Raw genomic sequence first — 8,936 nt, 5'->3', positions numbered from 1 at the left:
GGTGCCCCCCTAGGCAAACCCCAGATAGGGTCTGGGGCCAGGGAGGGAGGTTAAACACCCTTCCTCCACTCAAACTTACTGCTGGCTGCAACTGTGGACTACAAATCTCCAAGGCACCTGGAAGCAGGAAGAAGTGATGAGCAATCCCACAGAGTCCTGCTGCTGTAATTCTGGACTGCAAATCCTAGAGACCTCAGGGGCAGCAGGAAGAGGAAGTGAACACATAGCCAGAGAGTCTTGTTCTAGAGCACCTTGGCTTTTGGCCTGAGCCACTGCAGGCATGTGGCTATATTACCTGAATCAAAGGAAAATGTCTGTTCACTTCTGTTTCAATGTAATCTGTGCAGCTTAGACTAACCTGAAAAGACTAAATCAATTCAGCCTCAGGCTTTTTGACTCTTTGTACTTAGCCTTATAGTAAACAGCCCCTTTGTCTACAAATAGTTCTTTTGATATGAATGGGTCTGCTCATGGAGTAAGCTGCTTGTCATTCTGAGTAAAAACTTGTACTACTAATAATATGACAAAAGAAAAGGTACAAAATATTTTCCCCAGTTAATTGTGATAATTCTTGTACTAAGGGACTTTATACTTTTGGTGCCCTTGCACACTGTCTCTACTCTGCTTGTCTTCCCTTATTCATGAGCAAGAAGTGGACTCCCACTTTTGATGAGCCAGTGATGCCCATCTTTATTGCCCTTCTGTTATATTTTCTATCCGGCACCTTAATGTTTTTACCCATGATGCCTCTTCATGCTGAGGAAGCCGTCCTACAAAATATCTGCAAAAGGACCTCATTACTCTCTTTCCAAGTCTGCTTTTCCAACATTTATTCTTTTATCCTTCATGTGCTAGTGTTAGTGTGTAGCACAAAAACTAGTGCCTGTCTAATCATTTGCTTCTATTTCCTTCTCTTCTGTAATGTTGAAGTTGACTGCTCTGTCCTCCATTCAAGGGGATTTTTTTTCCTTAGGTACCCTTGTATCCTCACACCTGTTGGTTTCCAGTTGTGGGTAGATAGGGGAGCCTACATGTTGGTATCTGGAGACAAAGCTCCCTCCTGAGATAAGCAGCCCTTTGTGCCAACATGATGAAGTTTCTGGCAACACATCTCATAAGGGAGCGATGTGCCCAAACTTATCTAGCACTTCCTTCTTGTGGTGGAAAGAGGCTGCTGGTTAATGGTGATTTCTCAGGGCTCTTAGTTGGCTGGTGAAGCCTTTCCATTCCATGCCTGAAATCTGTCATAGGCACTTATTTATGAAGGAGTCTAACATTTAGGGTGTTGTTACATGTTACCCTTAGAACATACTCAATCTATTGAATGTTACATGGTGTAAAATTTAGCACATGCTCTAAGCAGCCACATGGTATCATTTACTACCATCTCTGACCTGCACAGCTCCAACTTGCTGCTAGAGGGCTGGCAAGCAGGGGTGTAGCTAGCAGCTAAGACACCTTGGTCCTTCCCCTGTTCTAAATTGGGGAAGGGGTGGGGAGGAGAGGGATGGAGTCCCCAAGCTGAGCTAAGCTGGAAGCAGCAGCAGTCTTCTGGAGATAACATTCTGTGTCCTGCACTCAACCCCTATAGTCAAGCAGACTTTATCCCCAACATTATTCCTCTCCAGCTGGGTGGCACCAGGTTGTTTCCATCTCTCTCTTATCCTTCTGGCTGGATGCAGGGGCTGTATACTGACCTCTGGTGAACTGATCTCAGCCCACACAACCTGATCCCAGCCCCCTCCAGCCTTACCTTAAGAGGGCTGCTCTTTTCACTCAGAGTTGGGCAAACACTGTGGAAAAATTCAGTTAACCGCAGTCACATGCAGTTAATTGAAATTTTCCCACACCTCCTGGCCTTATTTACCCTGATCCCCAATAACTTTCCCCTGACCAGTGGCTTGATGGGTGTTATTTTTGGAGTTGGAGGGAGTGGGTGAGGGGTGTGCTACATAGAAGGCTGTGGCTAAGTATAGACAGTCAAAGAGCCTGAGGCTGAATTGATTCACTCTTAACAGGTTAGTCTAAGCTGTGTAGATTGAACCAATAAGGAAGTGAACAGACATTCACTTTTGATTCCAGAAAAGCAGCCACGTGTCTGCAGTGGCCCAGGCCAGAAGCTGAGGGGCGATAGAGTATATGTCCCTGCTTGGCTAGAGTAGACAGCTTGGGCTGAAGCTAGCCTGCCCACACTGCAAGGGAAGGTTTACAGGGGAGGTGCAAAGCATCCTGGGGAATTGTGAGTTAACTTGAATCTGGAGGAGATCTAGGACAGACATGCAGTAAACTAATTTAACCTACATCAGTTAAGTCTGATACTACATCCATCCAAGTTTATCTTAAACTGGTTTCAGCCATTTTGAAGTCATTTTTCATGCATTGAACTTCTGTTGTATTACAGATTTGAACCAGTTTCCAATCACTTATATTGGTGTATATGCAATTTCTGTCCCTAGCCTGTATGACTGCAGAGCAGCTGGAAGAATAGAGCCACCAGGAGTAGTGGTGTGGTGGTGGCAAGAGCACAGCACCACCAGAAGAGGTGGCTCCTTGCTTCTACAATGCAAGCCCCCTTCAGGAGGGGGTTTACTGCACTGGGAGCATGGAGCTGCCAGGTGGGGCAAGGTGGCAGGAGCACAGAGATGGTGGAAACATTTTGCAAACCCACTCCCAACCCAGGAGCATGGGGGAAGCCTGGAGCACACCTCAACCTCCTTCTTGGCACTGGTGGGGCCCTGCCTGCCCCCAAGCAGTACCACCCCCTCAGCAGTAGAGCTCAGGAGGGTATTTAGATCATCCACAGAACAGGAGTGGAAGGAGACTGAGAGGGGTCCATCTTAGGGTTACCATATTTCCAAGTCCAAAAAAGAGGACACCTGTGCAGGGCAAGGGGAATATGATGGTGGGGGGGCAGTGATATGCCCTGCCCCTGCCCATTCTGTTGCCCTTCACTGAAAAGCCACCCCCCCCAGCTCTACTGCTGCCCCTCACTCTGGACCCACTAACGCCATCCCTACCAGTGCCCCTCACTCCCAAACTACAGTACCCTGCCCCCTACACCTCTCCCGACCCACAGTCCCCTGGCACTGCCAGTGCCCTGCACACCCAACCCACCGTCACCTGTCCCATTCCCCATACCTCTCACTCCTGTTCCCAGTCCCCTGCACCCCTCCCAGCCCTGCGTGTGCTCCCTCACTCCCAGCCTGCAGACCCCTGCCCCCCCAGCCCTGCTGCCCAAGCAACTCCCACATTGTACGCATGTTAGCTCTCTCTCTCAGTCTGTCTGTCTGTCTGTCTCTCTCTCTCTTCATGGTTGCCAGAGTCCGCATGGGGGGCACATGTCTGTCAGCAGCCAATCACCTTGCCTACTGCGCCCATCCCCAAACAACCAGGCCAGGAGAGCAGAAAACCCGAACATTTGCTCTTATTTTAATAATCTGCCTGGACGCAGCACAGGGGTCCAAAAGAGAGGACATATGGTAACCCTATCGGGGTATACTGAACAAATCCCTCTGGGTATCCTGGAGGACATGAAAGCCACATGCCTCCAGAGACTGGGCGGGGGACATGGCAAGCTCCTGCAGGTGGTGGCAGCGCTGATGGTGGTGGCAAGTGGGGAGCTCCCGCAGGCAGCCGCAGTGCTGTCAGTGGCAGGGAGGGGGGTGTGGCAAGCGCCAACCAGCAGTTGGCAACCACCCACAGATGCTGCTGCCAGCGTTGGCAACGGCCAGTGGCTATCACGGATTGCCCGCAGATACCAGCAGCAATGTCGGCAGTGAGGGGAGTGGGAGTGGTGAGCAGTGACTGCCTGCAAGTGCCACCAGCAGTGTCAGCAGTGCCATTTCATAGGGGGTGCACCGCCACACTCAGGGGGTACATGTGCAGTCACGTGTACCCCCTATGTGTCACCATTGCTGGAGGACCCAAATTGCTCTTCTTACCTCCATGGGAGCAGCCTGATATTACCACAAAATGACCTGGGTAGCATGACCCAGAGATACTCCTTGCCCAAAGTGGCATAACTTTGAGGTGCTCAGAGGGCACTCAGCATGAGTTTTCCTGCTTGAAAGCATGGACAGTGCCTTTAGTATGGCCTAAACATAACATGTATCAATACCCTTAGACTGCTAGCTTTTACAGCCATATGTTAGTACTGAGATTTGCCATCACATCTACCAAAATAACTCAACAACAATTGACCAGCTCATGTGCTAAGGACACTGCTTGTTGCACCGATCAAGATTTTATTGTTTATTTACATTTCCCCCGTCTTTGCTTGACTCTACCAGTTGTTTCTTTCTTAGGCTGTAAATTGTTTGCATCTGGGATTGCGTTTTCATACGGTGTATGTACAGTTCCTGGGTCAATGACTAGACCTTCTAAGTTCCTATAGCTACATTTTATTTATTTACATATAAAATTAAAAATGGACCATCTTCTTGCAGAAGAGAGGGATTTGGCATCCAACTACTGTGTTTTGCAATTCAAAATTTGTCTGTCCTCTGAAAAGTGGCTGTTAAAATGCCACCATGAAGTTCCTATTGATTCCATACCAGATTTGCTCATCTTTTAATTTAATGGGAGTATTTCCATTGGCTGCCATGGGCAACGCATATCAGGCCTTTTATATGAGAAAGGAAGGTTTTTCTAACTATCAGTCCTGTAAATGCAACCAAGCATCTGAAAATCTAGCTGGTACTTTCCTCCTTTCATGTCACTGGTAATAAAGATCTAGAGGCATATTTAGGCCTCGGTTACATAAATCAGTGGTCTCCAAAGTGGGGTGTGCACCCCAGGGGGTGCGCAAGACGATCCATTGGGGTGCGGGAAGAAAATATTAGAACTTCTATTTATATAAATATACATATATTGGGGGTGTGTGCTCAAAAATTTTTTACTGATAGGGGTGCGCAATCAAAAAAGTTTGGAGACCACTGACATAGATGATTAGAAAGCCCTGCACTTCAGTCATCTCATCTAAGGATGGCTTGCCACGGCCCCAAGTGAAAGAGTTTATGAGGGGTTGAGAAATCACCCATGCCTCAGTGCAGTTGTGATGAGGACTTCTTGTGAAGCCATTCGAGTGACTCTGGAACAATTAACCATACCTGAATGGTTTTGCTAAAGTCTGACCATGGCGGAAGCTGAGCTCATTTGCTTGCTAGATCATAAGGAAATGCAAAAAAAAAATCCCTCAGATTTCAAAGACTGCTTTTTGTTCAAAGTCCAAAAAGCAAGGTTAATTTTCGAGGAGAGAAATGCCAACTAAATGTGTAGGTGAGCACAAAGCAAAAGAGGGATATATCCAGAAAGCAAGTTATATTAATAGTTCTGATATAATAAAATCACACAAAATTATTATTACTTATAAAACCTAGAAGTCACTACACAGACCTTATTCAGATAATGCTCCCGTGGTACAAGATTTGGCCGTACGGGAGTTGACTAACTGTGGCAAATTGGGACGTACGGCTCAGACTTTTTGCCATCAATTTTTGTTTTCCTTTATTACCATCATGAAAATGTTAATTTTCTTAAAGACATTCCATTCTGAAATAAAAAAGCAAAGTTAAAACTATTTTTTTAAATCAAACATTGTGTTATGTTTTTTAAGAAAAACTATTTTTTCCATTAGATGTTTTGATGTTGGGGTAAAATGTTTGATTTGTTTTTGTTTTTAAAAAATAATATATATAAAACATGATCTAGAAGTGGAAATTTCTGTTTGAATTTATATATATATCAGTCAGAAATAACAGACATTTTCCAATCAGTCTTAGAATCATAGAATCGCAGAAAAATAGAGTTGGAAGCGACCTCAGGAGGTCATCGAGTTCAACCCCTTGCTCAAAGCAAGACCATCCCCAACTAGATCATCCCAGCCAAGGCTTTGTCTAGCTGGGTCTTAAAAACTTCCAAGAATGGAGATTCTACAACCTCTAGTAGTTGAAGGCTGCTATTTAATCCCCCTCAGTCTTCTCTTCTGCTGACTAAATAAACCCAGTTTCCTCATGCTCTCCTCATAAATCTTCTTATAATCCATTCCATTTTGCAGATTGGTATGGCGGTAGCAGCTGCAGCAGTCCCTCAATATGAGGAAGACAGTCTTCCAGTAGATAGAGAAGTCATTTCTATTGCTCGTGTCTTTGTTTAACATGAAGATGCTATTGTGCATCAGCAACTGCATGGTACCTTAATCCCATGACAAGAAGAACCAAGATGACTGGAGATTTTTGTTTCACTGCAGCCTTTATCTGCCATTGTGAACTATTCCTTCTTCATCTGCCTGCTCAACCACTGGGGTCTTTTATTTTTTGTTTTTGGATCACTATTAGTCTGGAACCCTCACTCAACCTTGCTGCCATGTGTGACCTTTCCAGGAGTACAAAACTCCAGGAAGCATCATTCTCTAGGTCAATGGCAGCACACAAGCCTTTCCACAACATAAAGGTTGCAACCCTTGGGAGGGTCATGTCTTAATTCCCATGACACTACCACCCTTTGAGGGATGTGAAAGGTCTGGTGGTGCTAGTGCAAAGCAAACATGACAGTAGTTTGCAAAGTCACATGACAGCCAGATTGGCTGACGCAAATAGGAACTGCGTTTGTTCTCACCTGTCAGTGAGGTCATAATGAGGGGTGAGCAGCTGGGTCACTAGCTCTGGGTACTCAGAGGAGGCACAAGAACAGCAGCTGCCACTGCTGCTGGCCCTGCCATTGCTATTGCCACAGCTGACCCAACTCTTGCTTCCACCCTACTGCCCAGGCCACACACTCTGCTGGTTACACCTCTGAGATCATGACCTTCTCAGTAGTACTCTAGTTTGTAACCCATAGTGGTCAAAATGGTTTGAACGCCCAAAAGATAGTATTAGACCTCAAGCTCTGATCCAGTAATGGGACTGATGGCCTATTTCAGTGGACAATCTGCATTAGTAAAATGAAACATGACAACAAGTGTTTGCAAGTTTTGAGGCTAGCAATGCCTAGGCATCCCAGTCATAGAGCAGTACTCAACTATGTTAGGTGCTGTACAAACAGAACAAATAAGCTGTTTCTGGGCTATAGGGGACTCTGAGCAGCTTCAGGATATATGAGTTCAGAGGTGGATTCAGAAGTATGGTTCCATCCTTACCACAGCCATTGTCCCCAAAGTCCCTGGCTGACCTAGAGGTGGGAGGAGATCCATAGTCATTCCTGCATCACACCAGCTGGGCTGCAGTGTGGACAGTGCCATCCACAGAAATAGTAGGCAGCTTTCTCCTTTCTAAGCCTGCTCTGGGCTGGTAAAGAACATCCAGAGGAACTGGGCAGGGATGGGGAACCCCCTGCTGCTGCTGCTGCTGCTGCTGCTGCTGTCCCTGGCTGAGCCCAACTCCCTGCTCAATGCAGCTGGAGATGGGGAAGAACCCTCTGAAGCACCACCCCCCACCTCTGGGTCAACCAGGGACAGCAGCAGCAATGGGTGGGGAGGGAAACATGCCACTGACCACAGAGGAGAAGGGAAGCAGAGGGATTCTTACCTCCTTCAGGAATTTAAAAGAAGTCTCTAGCTCCTGCTCTCACAATGTGGTCTGCACACCCTGATGGCAGGGGTAGGTTGGGAGCAGGGAAGTACAGCCACCCCTGCAGTGCCAGTTACTGCTGTCAGTCCCCTGCTTCACAAAATCCTGAATCCACCTATGCCAGTGATTAATAAGAGTTGGTAGGGAGGGGAAGGAAGTTGCAATATACTTTAATTTATTTTTCTGTCCTGGTTTACTAAGAAATTGAGAATTTTGAAAAGATAAAATTCATAATTTAATTTAGATTTCAAAATTAAATGTACAACTAGCACTAGAGATGGTTAAATGGGATACTTTGCAGGGGGGGAGAAGAATCCTGAAATTTTTTCCAGATTTTTTTTTACATTGGAATTTCATTAGAACCCCTGCCTTTTAAAACTTTTTAACCAACCTTCACGTTTACTGTAAAACAAAACTAATTTGTCTTGTGGATGTTCTACTTCTTTCATACCCAGGAGGATGGAGAAATACATGAGTATGAGGAACTGGACAGGATCTTGTTCAGGTCCATTTAACAGGAGGGTGGGGCACCATCGTTACTGGAAATTCAAGGAACTATGCAAGAAAGTCCTCTTGGTGTTATTGTTAGATTTTTGATCGAGTATGCCTAATATTTCTTTTCCACTTAATTGCATTAAAAAAGCACTACTCCATCAGTGACAGGCAATTCCAGGGTCACTGGAAGTACCATTATAGGTTAGGGTAGAAGGTATAAACCTCAAAACTGAGTTAGACACTGTATATCATTTTGGTATAGATATACATTCACTTCATTCAGCTTAACTTTTTTCTTCATGCAGTTGGAATTACCTTTGTTACATGCTTTTCCCTTTTTTGGAGATGAAATGCTTCAAGTTAACATTCATCTGTCTGCCTCACTTTTATCATGCCTTTGCCTTCTTCAAATGAAGCTGTCAACTGCTACTGTTTCTGTGCTCTGTAGAATAGAGAGCACACATATCAGCTGGGTTCCTGGAAACCTGCCGTGGTTGTAATCTCCAGAAACCACTTACGTCAAGATTCTTTTGCACCTTTTAGGAAAAATAATGGCTCTTCCTTATCCACTTGGTTGTCACTCATACTGTGAATTTCCTGGAAGTGGGCATTTATGCTTTTGTTGGACAGTAATTTTTGGAGTAGGTTTTCCTTGACACATTTATCCACAAGGAGAGTGAAGTGGTTAAACATTAGGCCTGTGTGAAACAGCTAGTATTCACTCTGGATTCAAATTTGGAAATTTTGATTTGGTGATTCGAATCACTGTCCCAAACTGATTTGGCTGAATCTGATTTGGAGATTTGGCTGCTGCAGTCTTGGGGGTTTTCTCTATTTTTTTTTTTCTTAAAGGGCTGGAGCCGTGGTGGGCGGGGC

Source organism: Gavialis gangeticus, unplaced genomic scaffold, assembly GCF_001723915.1.
Source record: "Gavialis gangeticus isolate Ggan-Ray unplaced genomic scaffold, GavGan_comp1, whole genome shotgun sequence".
Taxonomy (NCBI): Eukaryota; Metazoa; Chordata; order Crocodylia; family Gavialidae; genus Gavialis; species Gavialis gangeticus.
This window is presented reverse-complemented; position numbering follows the sequence as displayed.